This window comes from Sus scrofa, chromosome 13, assembly GCF_000003025.6.
Source record: "Sus scrofa isolate TJ Tabasco breed Duroc chromosome 13, Sscrofa11.1, whole genome shotgun sequence".
Lineage (NCBI taxonomy): Eukaryota > Metazoa > Chordata > Mammalia > Artiodactyla > Suidae > Sus > Sus scrofa.
The window spans coordinates 88,393,314-88,419,977 of NC_010455.5; the positions used below are offsets into that span (position 1 = coordinate 88,393,314).

The following is a 26,664-nucleotide window of genomic DNA, read 5'->3' on the forward strand; positions in this document are numbered from 1 at the left end:
AAATCAAACAAAGTTTAATAACATGTATGCAAGGGCAAGACCCAGGAAAACTGAGTGACTCACTAAAATGGCTGAAACCCTCATCTTAAATACCACCTTCTGCTAAAGAAAAAAAGAGAATGTTGGGGCTAGTGGTCTGGGACTTCCAAGGGGAGGATAGCAATTTACATGGAGATGGAAGAACAAATATTTGGCAAATAAATATTTACTGGGCCCTGCAGACATAATGGGTCACAGAGAGAAATTCTGACAACTTTGCTAGGTCCCTCCCTATCTATACACCTAGTTCATACAATAGTTACCTGTGGTGATGGCTCCCTTCCTGGAACTGGTCCTATAGATACATTCCTTAGGCAATTAGGGGAAAGTCAAAGTTACTTCCTGGGTCTTTCAGGCCTTGTTTCTAGCTCAAAACAATCTGCATACCAAAAAAACATTTTAGGGTAGCAAGTTTTGCTCCTTTACAATCCCATTTCTATAAATTACCAATAATGTGATTTTTTAACTTAATTTCCTAACAAAGTTTATGACTGAGGTACTTGTAATTTATCTCATAGTTATTATAAGCATTAGATAAGAAGTGTCTTGAAGGTGGAATACATGGTTTAATCACCTTTTTATCGTCATCAAGGGATACAACACACTTTTGTTAGTTGCCAAATAACAGTTTCTTGTACAAAAGAAAGGAAAAAATAATGAAAATAATTTTTCATTCATAGTTTCTCCTTATATTTAGCAAGGAGAATATGTATTCACATAATTTGCTAAAACAGCTTGGTTGTTTTCCACTCTTCCACCATCTCTATTGCTGTAATTGTCTGTGTATTTTGGCTTTGTAGCCATTTTAATATCTTCATGAAAACTTTAAAGTCTAGTAGTTCCCATCATGGCTCAGTGGTAACGAGCCTGACTAGTGTCCACAAGGAGGCAAATTCGAACCCTGGCCTTGCTCAGTGGGTTAAGGATCCAGTATTGCCGTGAGATGTGGTGTAGGTCACAGACATGGCTTGGATCCAGCATTTCTATGGCTGTGGTGTAGGCCAGCAGCTGTAGCTCTGATTTGACCCCTAGCCTGGGAACTTCCATATGCTTTGGGTGTGGCCCTAAGAAGACAAACAAAAATAAGGTAAATAAAGTCTACCTTCTTTCCCTCTAAGTCTCCCAGGTTCTCATTATTATTACTATCTCTTTTAAAATCCTTGACTAATTCAGCTTTTTAAAAAAATCACTTTAAATCTTTCCAAACCTCATCTAAAACTGAAAATTTGTTAAACAAATCTACAACACTTTAGGATAGATTAGTTTAAATTTTGTGATATTTTCATCCTTAGCTGTTAGGTTATAGCATTCTTTTGGAATTTCACTGGCTAATGGGTTCCCTCTGGAAAAGAATGTAATATTTGAAAGAGATATAATCTTCAATAGTTCAGCTAGTCAGTGTGACTAAGGAACATGCTCTATTTTTTAACAATCACCAGGAAAAAAGTACACCCAACAAGGCAAGAGGATGCCAGAAGGTTCAAGTGTTTAAATGTTAGCTTTCTGCTTTGCATATGATGGCATATTAGGTTATTGATGAGGAAATTCAGGGTAATAAGAGGAGTCTACAGGTAGGAGGAAAAAAAGGAAGAGATAAACAGGTAATATTTAGGTACTTTACTACAAAAAGTTTTAACAACAGAATGAAGGAAACAGCAGTATAACTTGACATCCCCAGTTAACTGATTAATAGAAGTGATAGGAAACTAAACATGACTCAAGACTTTTCCTGAAAATGGTACTAATGCAGAGAGCATCACATGTTGAATGCGGCACTGGCTCTGTCTTAATTTGGGAAAGAAACAACTTTCCCTCCCACTCTATATCTTCTCTGTATATATGAGCAACTGATGTAACATTTTCTCACTTATAAGATTAAGTATATCTGTGGTATCTGAAGGCAAATGGTTCAAGAATTATTCAACCATTATCACTGAACAGTTGTCCTCAGTGTTTTAAAATGTAAAATAATTTATTTTTCCTTAAATATTACTTTAAAACTTAAAATTCTCCAACATCAAATAGAACTCTCACAAATGATATTTTTTACCCAGTGTCTTACCCCAGATAATAATTTCCTCCTAAGTAAACCCAAGTGGGTAAAATTTCAAGTAGTATACTTGAGTTTTGAAAGAAGACCGAATTCCTCCTTAGAATAAAAACATAAAGGAGATTGGGTTGTAGCAGGTGTGATGAAACCAGGGTATCAAATGTGTTGAAGGGAGAGAAGAGATTTTATTATCAGCTGCATTTGAAAAACTCTGAGTAACTTCAACTATGAAGTAGAAATTATTTGAGATTTGAATTGGTTGTAAAATTGACCTAGTTTTCTCAGAAACTTTTTTGACACAGGATTCACTCATTCTTTCAACAAATATCTATTGAGTGAACATTATTGTGCAGACACTCTAATAGACACTGGAAATAAAATGGTGAGTTAAAATAGACATGGCACCAGCTCTCAGGGAATTAACAACTTAGTTGGAGAGAAGAACTTATTACCACCCTAATTGTGTAATTAAAGATGGGGCTGAGTGATTCAGCGTAAAGAAACATGATTCTATAAGGGTGTGTAAGAAAGGATTCTTCAATATATAGTGTTACCTGAAAACTGGATTCACCTCTTGGTGGGAGTTGAGTCAACAGACACAACCAAACCAAAGAGCAGGAGAAAGATTTATTACTTGCAGCAAGAAAGGACAACTCGGAGAATCTTTTCCAAACCAGTATCTCCCCAAACAGCACAACTGGGAATATTTTAAGCTAAAAGTACAAGCATATTCATGAAAGGGCTTGGGCAGAGTCCAGACTTTATTTCATTGATGTCACAAGAGTCAGAGCAGGTCAACATTGTCATTCCTTAGGTTCTAGTTGATCCAATGGTTGAGCCCTTTAGGCTAATTTTTACCACTGAAACAGAACTGGGAGTCTCTATAACTAATGTATCTTTTTGCTTTATAACTAATGTATCTCTTGCCTAATAAAAGTCTTTTGTTTCTTCATTCTTTTGTTCCTTTAAGATCATTAATTATTAAGACCTGTTCAAGGGCAAGCATTGTGGCCAGGCTTCCATCACAAAACAGCTTAGGCCAAATATGGCTTCTCTTATGCCAAAAAACCATGCCTGACTCTTTTTTTTTCTTGGAGCCCCCTACCCTTTTCAGTTACAATAGAAAGGCCTCCAGAGGAAGCAGTGTTTAAGCCAAATGAAGTAGGTATAAGTAAATGAAGAATAGGTAAAGAAGGCATGGAAAAGATATGTGCAAATGGCTTCTACTAAGAGGAGAATGAAAACCTTCATGTTTATGTGAACTTGCTTTATAAATAAATTTGGCATCACAAATCAAATGGGCTAAGAGAATACTGCAAATATTATGGTCCAAACTCCAAATCCAGCCATCTACTAGATTTTGAAAAAAATATTTTATTAGAGATCAACAGCTCCTTTTCACTTATATGTTATTTATGGGTGCTTTGGTACCACCACTCAGAGTTAAGGCATAGAGACAAAGATCGTTTTGTTTCAAAAATCAAAATATGTACCTTCTGGCACTTTACAAAAACATTTTTTCTGACTCCTGGTTCAATAGACAGTGTTAAAGAAACTAGTTTTTGCACACCTGATGTACAAAGGTGACTTACAGCTACAAATGGTAACATAGTAAACTAATGGGGAAAAAGGTAATAGACTTTTGTGTTTTAGATGTGTAGAAAGACCTCTTTATAATCTTAGAAATTACAAACCAAAGGCAAATTTCAGTTTTGACTATATGAAAATTAAAGATTTCTATTCAACAAAGTATTCTGCAGAGAAGTTATCAAAAGGATGACTCATCAGAGAAGATGCTGTAATCTGTACAATGAATAAGAGACTAATGTAGAATACACCAGGAACCCCTTCAAGGAAAACAATGATACCTGAAATAATAACGAGCAAAAGATATGAATAAGCAATTCACAGAAAAGGAAATCTGTATAGGTAAAAAGTATATGAAGGTTGATCAAACTCAGTAAAAAGAAGAAAAATACAGCAAAAATAAAACCTCATGTTGTAAAAATTAGAAAATAGCACAATACTAAGTATTTGCAAAGAGAGGAAAGGCAAGGATGACTATGGGGTGTTACTTGAGTGGTGTGGATATTTCAAAACACTGTATGGCAATACTTACTGAAGTTAAATATAGCTATAATGCTCTCTAGCCCTGCAGGAACACTTGAAGCACATATCTCAGAAGAATTATGGCACTTCTCATGAAAGAAGATGCTTGAGGATGTTCACTACAGTGTTGTTTATAGTACTGAGGGGTTGGAGGCAACCCAGTTGTCTATCACTCTATCACTAGAGGAATGCATAAGAAAAGAGAAGGGATACATATTAAAATGCCATGCAATAGTTAAAAACTTAGTGTTGAGTTGAAAATTAAGAGTGAAGTCTAAATATATACATATACATGAATATATTTTCCATTATAGGGAAAATTACAAATATTTATCAAATATACTAGAAGCAGAGAGAGAAATAAGAGACCAAAGATGAGGGGAAAATAACATTACAAAGTAGTAAGGCTTTCCACAAAACAATGATGACAGTATGTTATAAACTAAAGCATGTTATTTACTCATCTTCCTGCACCAGAGATACAAACAGTGTAAAAGAAAGGGTTGTAAAGGCACTGGTTGCTGATGCTTAGTTGTGCCCACTCCCACCCCTTACAAGATCAGATGCCAGTGTATGAATAGCCATGAACTCCTAAGATTGCAAAACAAAATAAAAAAACAAACCAAAAAAAACCTTTGCAAAGAGCCCATGTATCAAGAAAGATTTATATTCCAGTATAAAGGTTTTATTGTCAATAATTCTTTGAAGAATAGTTTTTAACTTAAAATTTTGAGCAAAGCAACATCTCATGTGAGATTATATTTTTAGAAAATGCCCAGTGTACAAACAGAGCTTTGTTGCTTGAAGAAGGGCTGAGAGAGCAGAGTCCAGCTCTTTGTTTTTCCTTTCCCTTTACTCTTGTTCTGAAGCACCTTCACAGATTCCTTGGTGATCTGAGAAGAAAAGAAGTAAATTCCTCTATAGATTGAAAGATAATATCAACAAGAAATTTTTATTAACCTCAAAAGGAATATACAAGTGCTACAATAAACCTTTAATGTATCTTTAAAATCTGAGATATTGAAGAATCAATACATCTGAACACTATTTAAAGAAAAAGATACCACAAACTCATCAGAATGGTTAAACTTAAGGGTAATAATAACAAACGTTTGGGAGGACACACCACAACTGGAAATTTCATATACCAATGGTCAGAATGTAAATTAATATAACCACGAAAGTTAAGCATACACCAACACTGTAACCTAGCAGTTCCACTCACAGGTATATACCCAAGAGAAAAAAGTGAATATACACACAAAAGAAAGGTGTAGGGGAGTTCCTGATGTGTTGCAGTGGGTTAAGAGTTCTATTGCAGTAGCTTGGGTTGCTGTGGAGATGAGTGATCCCTGGCCTGTTGCAGTGGGTTAAAGGATCTGTTGCCACAGATTCCATTCCTTGCCTGGGAACTTCCATACGCTGTGGGTGTGGCCACAATTTTTTTTAAAGGGGTAGAGATATTCATAGCTACCCTGTTCATAATCAGTCCATCTTAGAAGTAACCCACATAACCATCAGTTTTAGAATGAAAAAGAAAATAAGGTGTATTCATATAATGAAAAAAAAGGATTAAAAACCTACCACATGTAACAACATGAACTCTTATAAGCACAATATTTAAAGAATCTAGATGCAAAAGTATATACCACATGACTACATCTATATAAAGTGAGACTGTTATCTTTGGGGAATGAGAGGCAGTGACAGGAGAGGGGCTTGAGAATGCTTCTTGGGTTATGATCATGATCATGTTCTGTTTTTTAATACTATTGGTCATTACATCAATGTGCCCACCTTTGGGAAACTGATCAAACTACACACCTGGAGATTTGTGCACTTCCTCTATTTGGGTTATTCTAGAAAAAAAGTTCACAACTTTTTTTTTTTTTTTTTGGCTGCACCCACAGCATGTGGAAGTTTCCTGGGACAGGGGTTGGAACCCACACCACAGCAGTGACAACAAGAGATCCTTAACCTGCTGATCTACAAGGGAATTCCTAAAAACAAACAAACAAACAAAAAACAATTGACTATCATTCCTTCACAAACTCTTTCTCACCCTAAATTATTTACTTATAAAATAAAGGACATTCATTTGAAATTAAAATGGTAGAATGAACATGAATTTACTTCTGATTCCTTCCAGAACCCACAAAAATTATGGCAAAATTTTTTTCCCAAAATTTAACTCCATGCTGCAGCAAGAACATTTAAGTAAAAGTTTGTATATTGAAGAGGAAGCCTTCAGCCCACTGAAACAATTCAGTTCCAAGCACTCTAAGAGTCAAGTCCTGATTCCTTATAATGGACTTTGGAGATCACCTGATGGGTTGACAGTGCTGATCCTTCATTCTCAACACCACTTTCCAGCCCCAGCTTCGTAGTATCTCACTTCTAAAAACCAAGGGCAATGAACATTTAAGATAAGCTACCAACTTTAAAGATAAAGTCAAAAAACAAAAAGAAGGAATCCCACAAAGAACTGACACAATAAAGAAAGAAAAAACAAAAAAACCTCCGGAAAACCTATAATTAATACTCATAGATAGATAAGAAAATATTTAATCTGTGAAAAAAAGAATACTATTTTAAAAAGAAATAATCAAGAGCCAGATACAAGCTCTTATCAATCAAAAGTATGATAGCAGATTTTTAAAAAATCAAAGCTTTCTATAGAAAGTTTAGAAGTTACATTTTTTAAATGATTTTATTATAGTTATAGCTGTACAACCATCATCACAACCTAATTTTAGAACATTTTAGAAGTTAAAGTTGAGGATACCTGCTACAAACAAAAAAGGCAGAAATTAGAAAACTATTACAGGATCAGTTGATGAAGTATTAACATATGGATAACAGACAATCAAGTAAGAAAGAAAAAAAAAGAAGAAAATATTCAAGAAACAACACAGAGAAACTTCTCATTATCTAAATAACACAAGTGTCCATGTTGACAGAACCTGAAAGGATCACATAAAAATGGATTTTAAAAGCTCCTCACTAAGGCAAAACATGAATTTTAGAGCACTGGGAACAACTTAAAGATCTACAAAGTTCTGAACAAGAAAAATCAGCTTTCATGCAAAGAGGAATTAGAATGGCATCAGATTCCTGAACAGCATCACTTAAAGTCCTAACAATTCTGAGAACTGTTATTTCCAATCTAAAATTTTATACCCTCTCAGAACTTCACATGTTAGATGATGACATTAAGATATTCAAGGTCTCCATGTATTTGCTTCCCAAATCTGCTTTCTTGTTAATGTCCTGGAGGAAATTAGCCAAGAGGAAAGAAGACGAAGCATACAGGAAACACAACCTCCAATCCAAGAAAGCATGAAAGAGAGGGGTCAGGAAAATGTTAGGTGCTATGTCAAATAACAACATGTAGCACAGACCAATCCAGATGGCATCAGGAGGGCTGAGGGCTCTAGGAGGTCTGTATTCAAAGAAAATATGTGATATAATACCTGATGTGATTAAGTGTATGTAGGGGAGGTTTCACTTCAGAGGAGAGTTTGTGAATAAATTAGCCATCCATTCATAAAAAACAAAGCAAATAGAAAAACACAAGACAATTATATCCAGGGAAGACCAAAAAATGTGTAAGAAATGATGTGTACTCTTATGAATGATGTTCACATAGCCAATATATTCAAACACAGAATACTGATTTAATTATGGATTATATTTATTTGTCTTTCACCTTCCCCCCAAATATGAATGTATATGTGGATGGGGGAGCAAAATGTGCCTATATGTGCATGTTTCGGGGGTGGGGGTGGGGTTGGGGAGGTGGTATAAGACGTAAAGTACCTTCCCTAATAGAAAGACAGATTTAATGTCTAAAGGACAAAATTCAAGAAATGAGGGTATGTTATTTAGAAATATGGGTGAAGGTCCCAAGAGAAACATTTAAAATGTTGAAACCAACTGCCTTTTGGAAGTAGTCATCTCAAGGGAGGTAGAGATTTGAGGGAAGGGAGTACTATTTTTGTTGATAATTCCTAAATAATTATTTGATTTTTAAATTATGTGCATGTATTATTTTGATTAGAAAATAAAAAGTAAAGTGGATGAAATAAAACTCTATGACAGAGAGAACAAATTAGCTCAAGCTCACTTCAAGCAACAGGCAGTAGGAGCCAACCCAAAGGTACATCTGGTCCTTGTGCCACTAAAGCTACTATGGTCACTCCAAGCTCCAACTGCTTCTGAAGCCTGAGAGTATCTTATTGGTACAGCCAAGTTTAAGTGGCCTATCTAATTTCCACCAGATGTGCTACACAAAAAAGTCAGATTATCTGGTCTATTCTCCCATAGAGGAGACAAGGCACTTCCTCTTCTAAGACTACAAAAAGATTGATTAAGATGCTAATAAAAACAGGAAGGAGTTGGGAGTTGGATGCTAAGCGGGGAGAAGATAGTTAAACTTCTACAGTTATGATGAAAAGTTACATAAAAGAGTAATTCAAGTACCATGACTGGGAGTTCCCATTGTGGCTCAGCAGGTTACAAACCTGACTAACATCCATGAGGATATGGCTTCCATCCCTGGCCTTGCTCAGTGGGTTAAGGATCCAGCTCTGCCACAAGCTGTGGTACAGATCACAGAGTCAACTTGGATCCCACATTGCTGTGGCTGTGGTGTAGGCTGGCAGCTGCAGCTCTCTGATTCAACCCCTAGCCTGGGAACTTCCATATGCCATAGGTAGGGCTCTAAAAAGGAAAAAAAAAAAAAGTACCATGATTACTTTCATTTAAGAATTTAAAGATCTACTTCTGAGGAACTTTTGAAATGGATTGAGTAAATAGTTAGTTTGCTAAAGAAGTTTCGAAGGACAATAAAATGCAATGGTTAATAAGTTGGCCCTTAGTTTGAATCCTGGCTCTGTCCTTTAATGCTGACAAGTGCATGCAGATTTCCTAAATGTCTCTGCATCTCAGTTTCTCCATCTTTAAAGCAGAGAACAAATATCTATCTCACAAAAATATTATGAAGATTAAATAGAGGAAAACACAAACATATTAAAATAAAATATAACTTTAAAAAAGATAAATGGAGGAATTAAAAACACCAAAAGAAAACATTAAAGCTTAGAAAAAATACCTAAACTGAAAACACTGAAATAAATTGCATATAAACCTGGATAAAAAAGTTCATTAGAAGAATCATTTGGGAATATTTTATGTAACCTTAAAGTATATACAATTGCAAACCTAAATTAAATAAATGGATTTTAGGATAACATAGATAAATTTTTAAATTTAGGAATATAAAATCTTAACAGAAACCAAATAACTAAAAGAGACTAAAGGAATATATCAAAAATGATCACTCTTCATTCTCCAAAAAATATTAAATCTATACAATTTCAGATTTTTTTTATACCTTCAAGAAAATATATGTGTGCTGTTTTGTAAAGTGATTCACTCACAACCCAAGGAGAAAAACTTCCAAGTTATTTTCAAGAAACCAAATAATTGAATGTTATTAAGACAACACATACAAAGACCATTATTATTTCTGAATATTGATGCAACATAATAAATCTTAAAAACTAGAATTTAAAAGTAAAATATAAGAATTAAAATATATATGAACAAGTGGAATTTATGCCAAGTGTTATAAAAATATGTTAAAATAATTCAAGATATTCATAGATTAAAAGAGAAAATTATGATTTCTGTGATAAATGTTGGAATAACACCTTATAAATTTTTTTTTCTTTTTAAGGCTGCACCTGTGGCATATGGAAGTTCCCAGGCCAGGGGTCAAATTGGAACTACAGCTGCTGGCTTACACCACAGTTACAGCAATTCAGGATCCGAGCCGCAACTGTGACCTACACCAGAGCTCACAGCAACGCCAGATCCCTAACCCACTGAGAGAGGCCAGGAATCGAACCTGAATCCTCATGGATACCAGTCAGGTTCCTTTCCACTGTGTCACAATGGGAACTCCTGACTGTTGGGTTCTTAATCCACTGAACCACAACAGGAACTCCCACTTTATAAATTTTATCATCCATTTTTCAGTTAAAAAACCTCTTAGAAAAATATTTAAAAATTTATAAATTTTTGTCTGCATATATATCAACATATTCATTTTAATGTCAGCATCATGATATATGGTCAACCTTTAGGGGCATAGTAATAAATTGAGGAACTAGACAAAAGTAAACACTATCACCAATGTCCTTGAACATTGCTCTAGAAATGCTAGTCAATACAATTAAATAAGAGGACAAAATGAAGTTACATTTATTTTAAAGTATGTTGGAAGAAACAGAAAACCAATCCACAAAACAGAGAGTTAAATAAATTAAAGTTTATACTGGAATTTTGGATATGATAAAGGCAATACTTAAAATCAATAGAAAATATGGAATATTTATTATGTTATTGAACAACTGGCTAGCTTTTTGGAAGAAAATAAAGAAAAAGTTTTATCAGCTCCTTCACCAAAATATATCCTGGCTATATCAAACCTTACTAGTAAATTAATTAATAGAATTAATAGCTTTAAATAGATTTAACAGCATAAGTAGGAAAAGAAAGCATGGTTAAGTGTTCTTGTGACCTTGGAAAGTTCAATCTCTAGTCATGTTTCTCAAATCATAAAATATAAAGAGCTGTCAGAGTTCCCATTGTGGCACAGCAGAAAAAGGAATCTGACTAGTATCCATGAGGAGGAGGGTTTGATCTCTGGCTTCACTCAGTGGGTTGAGGATCTGGCATTGCCGTGAGCTGTGGTGTAGGTCATAGATGTGGCTGGGATCCTGCGTTGCTGTGGTTATGGTATAGGCCGGAAGCTGCAGCTCCAATTCGACCACTAGCCTGGGAACTTCCACATGCTGTGGTTGTGGTGCTAAAAAGCAAAAAAAAAAAAAAAAATTAAAATATAAAAAATTAAAAAAAAAAGAGCTGTTGCAAATTTGTCCATATAAAATTCAAAACATCTTAATAAAAATATATAAAAATATGTAATATTTAAACAGTTGACAAATAGAAAATAGGAATATTATTTTAAAATAATACAGGCAAAATTTATACAAATAATAATATTATTATAATATGTAAAACACCCTTAAAAACAATTATGAAAAAGATCATAGTGATAGAGAAATGATCAAGATTTAAATATAAACAATTTACATCAGGAAAATATAAATAAAATCATATTAAAAGTTCTTAGAGCTTTTTTTTTTTTTCTTTTTTTTTTTTTTTTTTTGGCTTTTTGCCTTTTCTTGGGCCGCTCCCGCGGCATATGGAGGTTCCCAGGCTAGGGGTCGAATCAGAGCTGTAGCCTCCAGCCTACGCCAGAGCCACAGAAACGCGGGATCTGAGCCATGTCTGCGACCTACACCACAGCTCATGGCAACACCGGATCGTTAACCCACTGAGCAAGGGCTGGGACCGCACCCGCAACCTCATGGTTCCTAGTCGGATTCGTTAACCATTGCGCCAAGACAGGAACTCCCTTAGAGCTTTCTAATAACCAAATACATGCAAATTAAGACCACACTGAGATGTCATTATTTTTCTTTTATATAGACAAAGAGTAAAATATTTGTTAATACTTAGGGAAATAGGTATTCTCTGTTGAATATGCTATTGATGGGGATGCTAATTTATATAATCTCTCTGGAAGGCAATGTATTGATGTGTATCAGAAAATAAATTGCAAATTTGCTTTGACTCAAAAATCTTACTTCTAGGAATGAAGCCTAAAAAGAAAGAGGCAAATACGGTTTACAAAAAAAAAAAAAAAAAAAAAAAAGGGGGGGGATGTAAGAAGAGTGGTCATTGCTATTCCTCACACTTAACATTTCATGAGACAATTCCAGAAGGTCAGTTGCGTGTTTTTTATTTAAGTCTGATTTTTGCATGCTAGACTCAAGAGGAGAAATTGTTTCAAACTTTCATGAAGATATTTTATTTTTTATTTTATTTGTTTTGTCTTTTTAAGGCTGTACCTGCAGTATATGGAGGTTCCCAGGCTAGGGGTCCAATCAGAGCTGTAGCTGCCAGTCTACACCACAGCCATAGCAATGCAGGATCCAAACCATGTCTTCAACCTACACTACAGCTCAGGCAACATGGCGGATCCTTAACCCACTGAGCAAGGCGGGGATTGGGGATCAAACCTGCATCCTCATGGATGCTAGACAGATTTGTTTCCAATGAGCCACAAAGGGAACTCCCATGAAGACATTTTAAATTATGAGTAGTTTGTACAAAGTTATCTAAAAAAAAGCTTTAAAACATTCAGTGAAGGTTTTGATTCTTGTCCACAAAGTCAATTTTCTCTATTCTGAAACCTTACTTTTAAAGTTCCTCACCCACCTCCCACCCCCATGGCGATGGAAGAGAACATGTACACACTGTTACTAATTTTTTTTTTTCTAATATGGGATCAGACTAATGGGTGCAATGATCAGATCCACAACAATTACATCTTAGTTGACACACCTATCACCTATCTAATAATCATATTACATGTGAACATGCAATGGGAATCTGTACAGAGCATACATGTACCAAATTATTGGCTTTAGTTTGTCTTAATGCAAACCATCTGCCTTATTCTTTTCATTGTAGCCCATGGATTTTGGACAGAATATTGTCAAGTGTTAGTTATCTCAGGTTTCAAATTCTAGGAACTCAGCTCACCTCATCCTCTTTTCAGTATTTAGGAAAAAAATTCTTGCTCCCTAGTTTCTCTACCTTTATAACTGGGGAAACACCACCAGCATGACTCAGTAGAGTGTGGTGACAGTTATTTTTTCTTAATTAGTCAAAATGTGCAATGTGCTAATTACTTGATTCACAAGGAAAAAAAACCATTAAATAAAAATCACATTTGAGTGGTTTTAGCATATTAGGGCATATATTTTTATTTAAATGCAGAGAGCATCTGAATGTTAAATAAGCCACAAAATATGTTCTTGGTAAAACTAATTAACACTACAACCATGAACACAATTCCCTTATGGGTTAATTTCTCAATGAAACTCAAAGATACTTTTTTACCTACTATAATGCTCCTTCTGCCAAGGTTAAGAGAAAGATATCACCATAATTGGAGCATATGAGTCTGTATTAACCTGATTTAGGTTGGGGAATCAAAGATTTGCACAAGGAAGGAATTCATAATAATTAGGGTGTAAAACATGCAAGCACAGGGGCTTAAACACAGCATGAATTAATTATTCAGTGTTGTTCAGTCCATTTGGACTTATAAATTACAAAAGGTCATAGAGAGAAGATTGTAACCCTTATTCCCTTTCCAGTCTAATAGCCTAAGACTTCTTAAGCCTTAGTCCTTGCAGAGCATGGACAAGCATATTTAAAATTGTGAAATAATATACAAAGAAAAAAGGTAGATACTTAAAACATACATGGAGGCAAAGAAAAATCATGTACTTTTTGTTAGGTAATCCTAGGAATCAAGAATGCTTAAATTTCAGATCACTCTAATAGTTTTCACTTCCATTTTTGTAATCTATATTATAATAAATTAATGTTGCTTTATCTAATTTGATATCATTGATAAAGGTGGCATTATCCTCACCTAGTGATTAAGTTTCAGTAGATTGATGGTTTCATGATTTCTATGTATAAGTCTTAGTGGGGGAAAAAACCTCCACAAACTAACAAAAACGAAAAATAAAAAATAAACTTGGAGATTGCAGTAGGCCAAATAATGCCCCCCCTCAAATCCGCATCCTAACCATGGAACCTATTTATATTTTACCTTATATGGCACAATGGAACTTTGCAGATGTGATTAATTTAAGGATCTTAAAATGAAGAGATTATTCTGCAGTATCCTGGTGACCTAATGTCACCCGAAGAGTCATTATGAGCGTCAAGAGGGTCAAATTTAGAGACAAGACCATGAAATGATGCAAACAGGTAAAAAAGGTGATGAGCTATGAAACAAAGATGGAAGGAATGTGGGAAGCCAATCTTTAGAAGCCAGAAAAGGCAAGGAACTGATTGTCCCCTAGAGTTGCCAGAAAAAACACAGCCTTGCCAACCCACACCTTTAATTTTAGCCCAGAAATACTGATTTTGGCTTCTGATCTACAGAAATGTATGATAATAAATTTGTGTTAATTAAAACCACTAAGTTGGTGGTAATTTGCTACAGCAATAACAGGAAACTAATACAAAGACTATAAGAAACCAACAAAACACAATGCAACCCCTTCTACCTGGCTGAAATAGTGTGTAATGTATACTACCCTCCGGTATACATCAATGTAAATATTAGAGCTAGAAGAAGATTTGAGAAGTGGCCAAGAGTCCATGTCTTTGTTACTAGTGAAATATTTAAACTAAACACAACTTTTTTCCCTCTACAGTTAGCATTAATTTAATTCAAATCAACAAAAAGATACAAAGGATATTTTTTTAAGCAATGTGGTCTATTGAATCACTGCTGAGAATAAAACCATAAAAGATGTTTTCCTTCTTGTAGGTAGCTTTCAATTTAGAAGAGATAAGTATAAAACTGTCATGTAGAATAGGAAATGACACATGAAATTTGTGTTTAAGTAAAGTGCTGAGGGCTCACAAATTAGAGGCCCCAATTTACTGAGAAAGGATTTAGCATGTTGGTTAGATATTGCAAGATGTGGTGATACTGTAAGAAGGAACAGATAAAAAGAGTAATGATAGTGAAAATCAGATAAGAGGTAGCCAAAGAGTGTAGGAGGAGTGAGGAAGTGTTGACAGTGTAAAAATAAAAGCATTATTATTTCAGTAAGTTTTGTTAAGTCTTGACGAAATTGGAAAATTACATAGAAAGTTCAGTAAATCTGATATGTAGTCACTGGAAAATAGTGTGGATCCATGACTTGAAGAAAGAACTGCCTTCTTTGACAATGTTCACTAATAAGAAAATAATAAGATTAAAATCTGTCCACAAAGACCACAGTCTTGGACAAGGCAGAATGAAATTATGTTTAATATTCAAAATAAAAAGTCTAGATATCAACAAGCTAGGCCAGCAGTATAGGCCAAGGCTGAGGTGTTAGAAATTAATAAAAATCCAAAGAAAAATTCACAGATGTCAAAAATAGAGCAATCTTGAAAGAAACTGTACTTTAATGAATAAACATGTATATATTGTGTAATAAATGCAAAGGCTAAATATGTTGTAATAATTTACATCAAAAGCTAGTCTGTTTTTTCATGAACAAGGAATATATATAGATGGTTGTTTGGGGTTTTTAATAGTTACAAGACTACAGAAGAGAATCAATATATCAGAATGCATTGTTCTATGTTCAAAATCAACTTGAACTCTTGAACTTCAGGGGTTCAGATTTGGTACTGAAACTTTAAGTGTCAGGGCTTGAGTTTCTTTTAAGACTAGGAAATGTATCTTTTTCTAAGAGAGACAGAGATACAGGGAGGGGGGACTCTGACATGAACTGTCTTTGAAAACCTGAACGTTTTGATGTCACACATAGTACTCAGGAAATGTATTGTTCTAGTTTCCAACATTTCCCTCTGAAACAATGGAGAAGAATTTGGAAGGTAATCTACAAAGCTGTGCCCAAAAAGCTCATTTTATAAACTTTCCATTTCCTTTAGTGCCCCGGCAGCAATAGACCCTTAGGAAACTCTGGAGTTAGGAGGCGTTGTTGGGGTGTTGGGTGAGAACAAAGACACAAGAAGGATTGTGCTTGTTCTATATGTTTCTCAATGGTGCCCAATGACTATGAACTCTAAGGCAGACACTTTGTATCCATGATCTCTCTGGGGTAGTAATCTGGGCAATCTGGATATGCTCAATCTAAAAACATAAAGATATGTCCCTTTTAGGCTCCCAAGAAATTAATAATATGCAGCATTTTTTTGACAAATGGATACTTGCACAAAATCAAATACACATTTAATGACTAACAGACAAATTCGATATTTGCACATTTGGAATCAAATTTGCTATATAATTTATTTAGAGGATAATTTGTAAAATGCATGCACATTTAATTGTACTTATTTTATTCATTTTAATTACATAAAGAAAATAAGAATATGTTCTTCATGTAATGTTTAATCAATAGAGATAAAGAGCTCATTTTGATTAAAACCCTAAATGCCAGAAATAAGCATTATTATCACCTTTTACACAAACATAAAAATATATTAAAAATATATATTTTGTGTATTTTTCTACTGATATCTTCATTACATATTATTCTTCAATCTGATTTTTTTTTAATTTCCGCATGATTGAAAAATCTTTCCATGTCAGGGCATATAGATGTAGTATATGCTTTTTTACTTAACTGCTGGGTACTATTGTATGCAGTGGATTACCGATAGTTCATTTAAACCATCCCTTTATTGGTGGATATTTAAATTTTTAGGTAAATGTTTCTCTTCTTTCCTCTCTCCCCTTTCCTCCTCTGTTTTATTTATTTATTATTTATTTATTTTTCTAATACCACACTTTCTCTCCATAATAGAGCTGAGAGGAAAATTTTCTGGATTCAAAGGTGTACACATTTACACTTTCATAGGTATTTCTTAATGAACTTCCGGAAATTTATATTGAATTATACTTCCATCAGCAGCATATAAAAATACTAATGCTTCCCACCCTTAGCAACACTTTATCAAGCACAGAGTAGATAAAATATGTACCCCATTGTTGTCTATACTTACTCTGTCCTCGTGAATAGTAAAGCTGAGTATATTTTCACATGTTTATTGGCCATTTGTACTTCCTTGACACTGTATAAATATTAAATAAACAAATGATTAAATTATTGAATGAAGCGATACATTTAGCGTTCTGGAGAAATGAAAGTTAATAACTGACACCCGGGAAAATGAAAATGTTTCCCTGACATAATGATTACAACCTTATTATGGCAAACACAGAAATTAACTAACACTACTTTATTTTTATTACGCACGGAGAGGTCACATATGATTCCTGGTTGACAACTGGACTACATTTAATGTGAGTTTACAAGCCCACTAGGTATCAAAACTCATCCCTGCTATATTTATTTTCCTTTTGCGTGCATGGGGAAAGTCTAGATTTAGCACCTGGAATTCAGTGTATTTTATTACCACTTCTTACATTTATTATAAATTAGATTCGTGGGTACTGTGTGTTTTTGCATGCTTAGTTTATTTTTAATCTTTGAAAGAATTGTGTTAAAATTCACACTTGGAGTCTTCTTCTTCTTTTACTCCCATCATCTCACAATTTCCTCACCTCCTTTTCTATTCTTGAGAGCACAGTTTCCTCTTTATCTCATATCTTTGCATCACCATAATAGGCTTTCAGAATCTTTACATACACTGAGGACTTAAAGTATTCCTCTTCTGATTGTATTTTATTCTAACAGTAATTGAAGTCTTAAGCTAAAAGATAGAAATACTAAGGGATAGAATTGCTAAAATCAGCTAGTCAGAGCAGAAGTTAGTGTTCTTGTGATCAGTAGAGACAGTTCTGAAGCTAATAGTTAAATCACTGCATAGGTTGTTATCCAGTATTAAATTAATCGAATTTGGCCATTAATTGCCACATGTATAGCTAACCTGCTATGTGTGAGGTATTTCTTAAGTGCAATTTTAAAATTTAATCCTTATGGCATCCTTACCCTTCTCTTTAAGAGGTTAGGAAATTAAGGTTTAAGCACAGAAACAGAAAGGAAAATGTGTGTGGAATATGCATTCTATCACTAACACAGAGTTAATTTTCAAAGCTAACCTTTGTTAGTGGTTATGTATACTAAGGACACTGCAGATGGTCATGAGATCAAGAAAACTTTGTAAACACTCCCAAACACTAAAAGGGTCTCAACTTTAAGAGGAATTACATAAAACACTAGAAATGAAGGCCATTTCCAAATTAGGCAAGCTCTTTCATTTTAGCACATTTATTGAGTTCCTTTGACATTGCATCAAAAAGGAACAAAAGCATAATATAAAAACCAACAATGCACTAAACTGGGAGGATCTTGATCCTGAAGGATCCAGCAGAGAAAAGGAAAGTGCTATAAAGCATGTGGCATATCTGATGTCAAATTTCTTCATATAAGGACGTTGCTATAAAATGTAAATATCTTCAAAGGATTAACCCTTCACCATCATGAAAATATGCACATTTTCAAAGGGGGTGAAGCATTTTCTAATCTGAACATCTTTAAAGGGGGGAAATCAATAAATGGCATGAAAAACTTCAAAGCAGGACCTCCTGTCAATGACAGAAGTTCCTCAGCAATGCAGAGTCTTTGAAGGAGGACTCCCAGTGCTGGGAAAGCTTTGAAGTGACTGAAAACAGACATTTATAATTACGGAAAGGTGCAGTGTCCAACAGGGATAGTACAAAGACACGTCTGAGGTAGGTACAGACGGAGATTGGAAGGTGGCCGGGACACTGACCTTGCACCTCCCAACCTAAAAGCCTTTTAGGTCAACTCAATAATCGTATGTAAAACGGCAAGTGTGGAGTGAGAACAGTGGCAAAAGGCGAAAAACCAAATTATTTTAGATCTCACATTTCAAAAAAGAAAAAACCCTCAGCACCCCCAAAGCAGATCTTAATACATACCGCCTGTGCTGGGTTCTTGTGTAGCTGCCCTATGTGTTAAACTGTTATCAACACAGCTTTCTGCAAACAAGTGTCCGTGCATGTGAAAAAGTATCAGGATCAGCTTCTTTACGTCCTTTGGTCCCCAAACTGATGACACTGACATTTTTCCAATGTAGTTATTATATGTCAGGCAATGTTCTAAAGGGTCAAAAATTATTAAGACCTATGACTTAACTGTTGTTTAATTTGAGCCCAAAGTATTCTCAGCCATGATTTGATAACTATTCCCAGAACACAACTGATGACCTTTTCGAATGTTGTAATAGGTGGGACCAATGCTACACACTGTCTATCAAAGGCAGCCTATGCAAAGTCACAGGAGGGCAATTTTAATGTTTAGTCTCTAAGCTAGTTTTTTTTTTTTCTTTCTTTCTTTTGCCTGATATCCATGGCGTACATTGAGTTGATGACTTTCACTTGTTTCTTGGTGCCATTTATTACGGAGTCTGCTTTCCTCAAATGATTCTTTCATTCACCAAATATTTATTGAGCACAAAACATTCTAAGCTCTGTTCTAAGTACTTTGGGCAGAGTGTTGTGCAAAGATACTCCCTTGCCCTCATAAAAATTGCAAGCTAGAGACCTAGGCATTATCCAATAAATGCACATAAAAAATGTAAAGCATACTGTTATAGGGGCTTTAAAGGAAAGGTACATGAGGGACATGGAATGTTCTGAGGAATTTGGTTGGTTACCGCAAGGAACTGAGGGTTGGGCTGAAATCTAAAGGATGAGTATTCAATAACCAGGAGAACTTGGGGGTGGATGGAGGCATCAGGGAATTATGTCAGTGCAGTAAGTACAAAGCTATGAGACAGGAGGACAAGGTGGATGACACTGTTACGGAGAAGGAGTGCGCAAGGTAGGGAGGAGCAAGGTGGAACAGACCTTGTTAAAGACTTTGGTCTTAGACTAAAATCAATCAGAAACCATCAAAGAATTTGAAGTATGTGTTTGATAGAATCAGATTTGCCTACTGTATCGAGCATATCTGCTTGAGTGTGAAGAATAAATTGAGAGAAGGGAAGGGGCAACAGTGTCTTGAGAGGAAACTAGTGAGGAGCCCGCTGCATGGATGAGGCAAGAGATGAGGGTAGCTTGGGCCAGGGTGATGGCAGTGATGGTGATGGAGACAACTGTGAAGATTTGAGAGTCATTCTGGATATAAAATTGATAAGATGCACTGTTGGAAAGACTACATAGGAAAGAGGGAGGAATTAAGGGTGAGGTCTACATTTCTGTATTTCGGGTGGAATTATTCACTGAGGAAGGGCACACTGGAAAGGGATTAGATTTGGAGCTAGAATAATTAGTTCAATTCTGGTTATTTAAATTGGCGATACAGTTAATTTTTATTAACACCAGTAGGCATGTCAAGTAGCCAGAGGTGTATGCAAATATGGAAGAAAAATTTTTGGCAAAGATTCTATTTAAAAAGTCATGAGCCTGGATGGTCACATTAATAGAGAAGAAAGGGGGGCTTGGAAGAGCGATTTGGCCATCCCAGAGGGGGAACCAAATGGAAGTCCAAGAAAGACTAATCAAAAGGTAGGAGGAAAATCTGGAGAGCATGTTATACAGAAAGAAAGTGAGAAAAGTCAAACAAAAGGAGGGCAGGATCAGCATGCCAAATACTTCTTCTGGAAAGAACTTACTGAGCTCATTTCTGCCTCTTACGGGGCACGCCCTCTCCCACACAGCTTTAGGAATCCCTATCATTGCAAGTGCTTGGTGCATGCACCTCAAGGACAGGAGTTTCCTGAGAGGTAATCTAGACTCTACCTGTATATTGTTCGCTTCCCTAGCACATTCATCACCGTGTTCTGCCAGTTCTACTTCGTCATTTTACCTTTGAATTCCTCTGCTTTTCTATCTCCCTTGCTTTTACCATAGACAAAACTGCTATTGTTTCCATCCCAGCCTAAAGCAATAGTCTCATAACCTCTTTCTCTCATGAATTTTATAATACAGATTCATCTCTCCCCCATACTACATCCTGACTGGTGTTTTAAAAGTGCAACTTTCACTATGCTCTGTAACTTTTTTTAGGAAATGTTTTCTTTTTCATGCATAACCCACAAACAGAAAAGTGCACCTATCATCATTACACAGATGATAAAATTTTACAAGTTGAACATTTTCATAAGCCATATCAAAAACAGAACATCAGTGGTTTCCCCCAGCAAACCTCCTTCTGTACCTTCTCACTGTTCGACATCCCTGCCATCAACTCCTCTTCCCATAGATTAGTCCATGGACTAGTTTTTCCTGTTTTTTGAATTTGTGAGCATGGGATCACACACTGAACTTTTAAAATTTGACATCGTGTTTGTGAAATTCATCCACATTTTGTATATGATAGTTTTTCTTCCTAAAATAAATTATTACAGTGAATGAATATACCAAAATGTATCTATTTATTACATTATTAATGGGCCATTTCTATTTTTGTGATTTTAAAAAACTACTGCTAAGAAAATTCTGAAATATATCTGGAAATCAAATACTTGTATTTCTTTTGCATAAATGTCTAGGAGTAGAACTGATAACATTTTAAGAAAGTTTCAGTTGTTCCATCCTCAGCCCACACCTAGTATTTTCTGTCTTTTTTATTTTAACTGTATTCTAGTAGATGTACAGTGGTATCACATTATAGTTTTCTTTCTTTTTTTTTTTTTTTTTTTTTGGTGGCACCCACCTGCATACAGAAGTTCTCAGTTACATTATAATTTTATTTGCATTTCACCGATGTCTAAGAAAGTTGAGGTAAGTTTTCTTTATATATTTATTTTATAGTTGGACATAATCTTTTGTGTAGTGCCTATAAAAGTCTCTTTACCATTTTTTAAAGAGTCATACACTTTTTTCATATTAGAGTTCTTAAACTTTTTGGATACATGCCTTTTGTCAGCTATAAATATTGTAAATCTCATTTACCACCAGGTATTTTGCCTTCCATTCATTCAGTAATGCTTTGATGAAAGAAGTTCTTAATTTTAATGTAGTCATTTTTTTTCACATGCTCAGAATTCTTTGGATTTTTTTTTTAATCTAAGAGATCTTTGCCTACACCAAATTTACAAAAATATTTTCCTATTTTCATCTCAAAGCTTTTTGTTTTTTTACTTTTTTACGGCCAAACCTACAGCATATGGAAATTCCTGGGCTACAGGTTTAATCAGAGTTGCAGCTGCAGGCCTACACCACAACCACAGCAATGCCACATCTAAGACACATCTGTAACTTAATGCCACAGCTTATGGAAACACTGGATCCTTAACTCACTGATTAAGGCCAGGGATCAAATCAGCCTCCTCACAGACACTATGTCAGGTCCTCAAGCCACTGAGCCAGAATGAGAACTCCTCAAAACTTGTTTTATCTTTTATGTTTATATTTATAATCCACATGAAATTAATTTTTCTATCTGGAATGAGTTGAAAGTAAAGATTCAATTTTTCCCACCTGAATATCCAACTAACCCAACACAATTTATTGAAAGGAACATACTCTGCTCCAACATTTATGACAACTTTATCATAAATTAAGTAACTATACAGTGTGAATCCATTTCTAGATTTTCTCTTCTGTCCTATTTGTCTATCCTTTCCCTCTACCACTGGCTTAAATACTATAGCTTTTATTGTCTTCATTTCTTATAGTGTGAACTAACCAGCATTGTTTGTTTAATATGGCTGTTATTGGTCCTCTGAATTTACACATAAATTTGAGAATTAATTATCAACTTACAAAAAAATTCTGTTGGGATCTTGACTGGGATTACATTGGCCTGAGCATTTTAAACTTTGTATAAATGCTTCAGATGATTTTTATGAATGACAAAATTGAAAAACAACTGAGCCATGGTTCTCAGACTTTAGCACATAACAGAATCACCTAAAGAACTTGTTAAAACACACATACACAGATTGCTGGGCCCCATACTCAGTATTTCCAATACAGTGGGCCTGGGGATAGCCCAAGAACATGCATTTCTAACAAGTACCCAAGTGCTGCTGTTGCTGCTGGCATACTTTGAGAAACACCACTGGGTCATGGACCATATTGTAACAATCTCCTGTATTTGTTATTATTTATCAAATCAAGTCACAATTAGCTAACATTCCCAAAGGCCAATGGATGTCATGAAAGATTATACTGGAATATTTATAAGAAATAAGGTTTTATGGTCTAGAGAGCACATAGCAGTAATCATGTTGTGACTAATTAATATAATACAAAGGTCTGGCCTTGATTTGATTGACTATGAGGGAAAATCAAATTGCAGGTAAGGAATGTATCTCTTCCACTGTAAAATATAACATTGTTCATTCAAAGAGCATCATTTACTCTCTTCCCTTGACTTGACTCAGCCTTTCTATGAGCACTTATTATTTTTAAAATGTATAAGCAGACCAATGATTACCTCAGTTCTGATACTCACTGTTTTTCTCTGCATTAACATCATTTCAATGTAGCCCACACAGCAGATTTATCACCTGCTCCTGTATAATTTTTTTTTAGATTTGTACTTTTTTTCATTAAAAAATACAGTACAATCTGGGAGTTCCCGCCGTGGCGCAGTGGTTAACGAATTCGACTAGGAAGCATGAGGTTGCGGGTTCGGTCCCTGCCCTTTCTCAGTGGGTTAATGGTCCGGCGTTGCCGTGAGCTGTGGTGTAGGTTGCAGACGCGGCTCGGATCCCACGTTGCTGTGGCTCTGGCGTAGGCCAGTAGCTACAGCTCCGATTAGACCCCTAGCCTGGGAACCTCCATATGCCGCGGGAGCGGCCCAAGAAATAGCAAAAAGACAAAAAAAAAAAAAAAAAATACAGTACAATCTTTTGTAGCCCTTGCTATTTGTTCATTTATTTATATGTTTATATTTAGAGTTTTTTGTTTATTTGTTTTTATTTGTTTGTTTTCCTTTCTAGGGCCACCTGTAACATCTGGAAGTTCCCAGTCTAGGTTTGAATCAGAGCTGCAGCTGCTGGCCTATGCCACAGCCACAGCAACACCAGGTCCAAGCTGCATCTGGGACCTACACCAGAGATCACAGCAACCACTATACAAGGACAGGGATCAAAACCACATCCGCATGAATACTAGTCAGGTTTTTCACCTGCTGCACCACAACAGGAACTCCCTATGTTTATAGTTTTGACAACAGAAAAAAAAATGAAAAAAAAAGAGTACAGTTATTTACACTAGCCAACACATTGAAGCAAACTAAATGTCCATTGACAGATAAATGGATAAAGAAGTGTGATGTATAAATACAATGGAATACCACTCAGCCATAAAAAGGAATGAAATAATGTCATTTGCAGGAACATGAGTGGACTTAGAGATTATCATACCAAATGAAGTAAGTCAGAGAAAAACAAATATCATATTATATCACTTAAATGTGGAATCTAAAAAAAAATGATACAAATGAATTTATTTACAAAACAGAAAACAAACATATGGTTACCTAAGTGGACAGTAGAGGGTTGAGGGGGAAAGATTAAATCACAAATTTGGGATTAGCATATACGCACCACTATGTATAAAATAGATAAACAACAACAATCTGCTATACAGAACAGGGAACTATATTCAATGTCTTGTAGTAACCTATAATGAAAATGAATCTGAAAAAGAACACATATATATAATACATAATATAATATACATAATAAATATACATGTACATATATAACTAAATCACTTTGTTGCACACCTGAAACTAACACAATATTATAAATTATACTTTGATTTTAAAAAGTGTTTAATAATAAAAAAGAATTTTGTAATGACTTGAAGGTCATAAAATTGATCTACCTCAAGCTGATTATTCAAACATTTATATCACCTCAGAAACAGCATTATATCATTGTTCCAAGCAATTCCTATGTTTTTTGTAATAATAAATATTTTTTGTATTAAGAAATATACAATATAACCCCTACCCTCTTTCAGACTTACAGTTTGTCCTAATCATGCAGCACTTTCTGGCAAGTCAGCATTTTGTAATATGCCTTTCCTAGTACATCTGTACTATTAATAATGAATTCTGCATGCAGGAGAAAAACTCGCCTGCATGACTTGCTACACTAAATAAAAAACCCAGGGCTTGTTCCTAAGATGTGCGTCATGGGTGCGTAACTGATGACACCCAAAGAAGTCCAAATCAGGATGGGTATACAGTCATATCTTGCATGCTGGTTCAGCTGGCACTGCTAGCTGTTTCTCAGCAGGATGAGAGCAGAAATAATTTTTACTCTATTTGAGAAAAAAGTAAGCCCTCTGCTTTACGTTTCTAAAAATTTCCTCTAAATCCCAAACTTGCTCAAGTCTGTTACTGGGAACAACCTCATAAATGTTTTAGTGTACCACATTCATTTAACAAAGCTAGGTACTGAACGACAGGAAGTCTAAGATAACCTGTGTCAAGTCGAGCTGCCTGGTCAGAAACCCCCTCCTGACTCTCACCTCTCCTCCTTACTAACTTCTTGCTACTATTTCTCTAGCTCTGTCTGTGGGCAACACTTAATATCTTTTCTGTATTTGTGTCATTCCCAAACAGGAGGTAAATTTACATTAGAGGCTCTGAGGACAAAACTGGCAAGTTGGAACTCAAGAACAGTTTTTAAAGGGATTTTCTTTCTAACTTTCCCTTTCTCTTCCAGCTTTCACTAGGTCTTTCTTTCCTTTCGGTAATTCCCATTCAGTTATTTGAAGTAGCTCATATCACAAAACTTCTCATTCCCTTCTATCAACAACTTAATTTTGTTCTTTGTCAATATCAGCCACCAGTATGTCTATGAGAAATATTTTATGGAAAACAGAGCTGCTGATTCCCTGTGATTTTCCTTGATATTCCTTCAAAGTCTTTCTTGATCTTCTTTCTAGTTTACTTTCTCTAAAGCCCACCTCAATAGTCAACCTCCCATTAAATCTCTTACAAGTAACTCCATGCTTAAACTAACCATGTAGCTTTTGTGGCTGCATTTTGGCTAAAAATCAGTTAGAGACCAATATCAGTAATAAAAATTACACTAATATGACAGTAAAAATAGTTCATGTTCATCACATATGTAAATGGTTAGGGTTAAAAATGCTTCAGCTTAAGAGAGATGGCCCATATTTACTTATTTATTTATTTTTTTATCTTTTTGGCCCATATTTATTAAAGACATCAGTAGAATTTTACTATCAGACTCCAGATTTCTGATATAAATAAAATGCAAAATATTTCAAGTTCAAATATGCTTATGGAAATTCATTATTTGGGAGAAGTTAAAGACTATAATTAATTCCAGTTAATAATGACAGCAATTAATTATAAATCTTTTAATTACTGTATAACTCAATTTTATAATATCTGTGTAAACAGGAAACCAGTTCTCTTATTTGCTGATTCTTTTTTCTTTATTTAAATACCAACCAGCCTTCTGGCCACAGCAATGACATCAATAGTTTATGTTCACATATATTTATTATTAATAGTCTAACATTTTATAAAACAGAGTGATAAAAATAAAATAGGTAATAAGAGACAAGCAATCAGAGTTTATGCCACACAGTGTTTTGCTATATGTATGAACCATAATATTTTCTCTAGCTGGCCCATACTTCATCCATTCAACTAGAATGTGCATTTACAAACTTTAGAGATCAGAGCTTTACACAAAACTAGTATTTGATATGTGAAATATGAATATCAAAGGCCTTTCTAAAATTGTTAAATAGCTGTAACATGGTAGAGCTTTCTGGGTTTTATCTGCTACCTGAGAAAGAACCAGCTGGTTGTTACAATTAAATAAGCATTCATCACAAAATCATG

The 26,664-nt window shown here is 35.0% G+C and overlaps 1 long non-coding RNA gene across 1 annotated transcript; it reads right to left on the reverse strand.

The window, feature by feature from the left end:
* LOC110256314 lies at positions 1,147 to 26,113 on the reverse strand. Its single transcript, XR_002337725.1, has 3 exons — positions 24,804 to 26,113; positions 16,889 to 16,957; positions 1,147 to 5,091 (listed from the first exon to the last, which is right to left on the reverse strand). It is a non-coding gene; the product is annotated as an uncharacterized LOC110256314 (long non-coding RNA).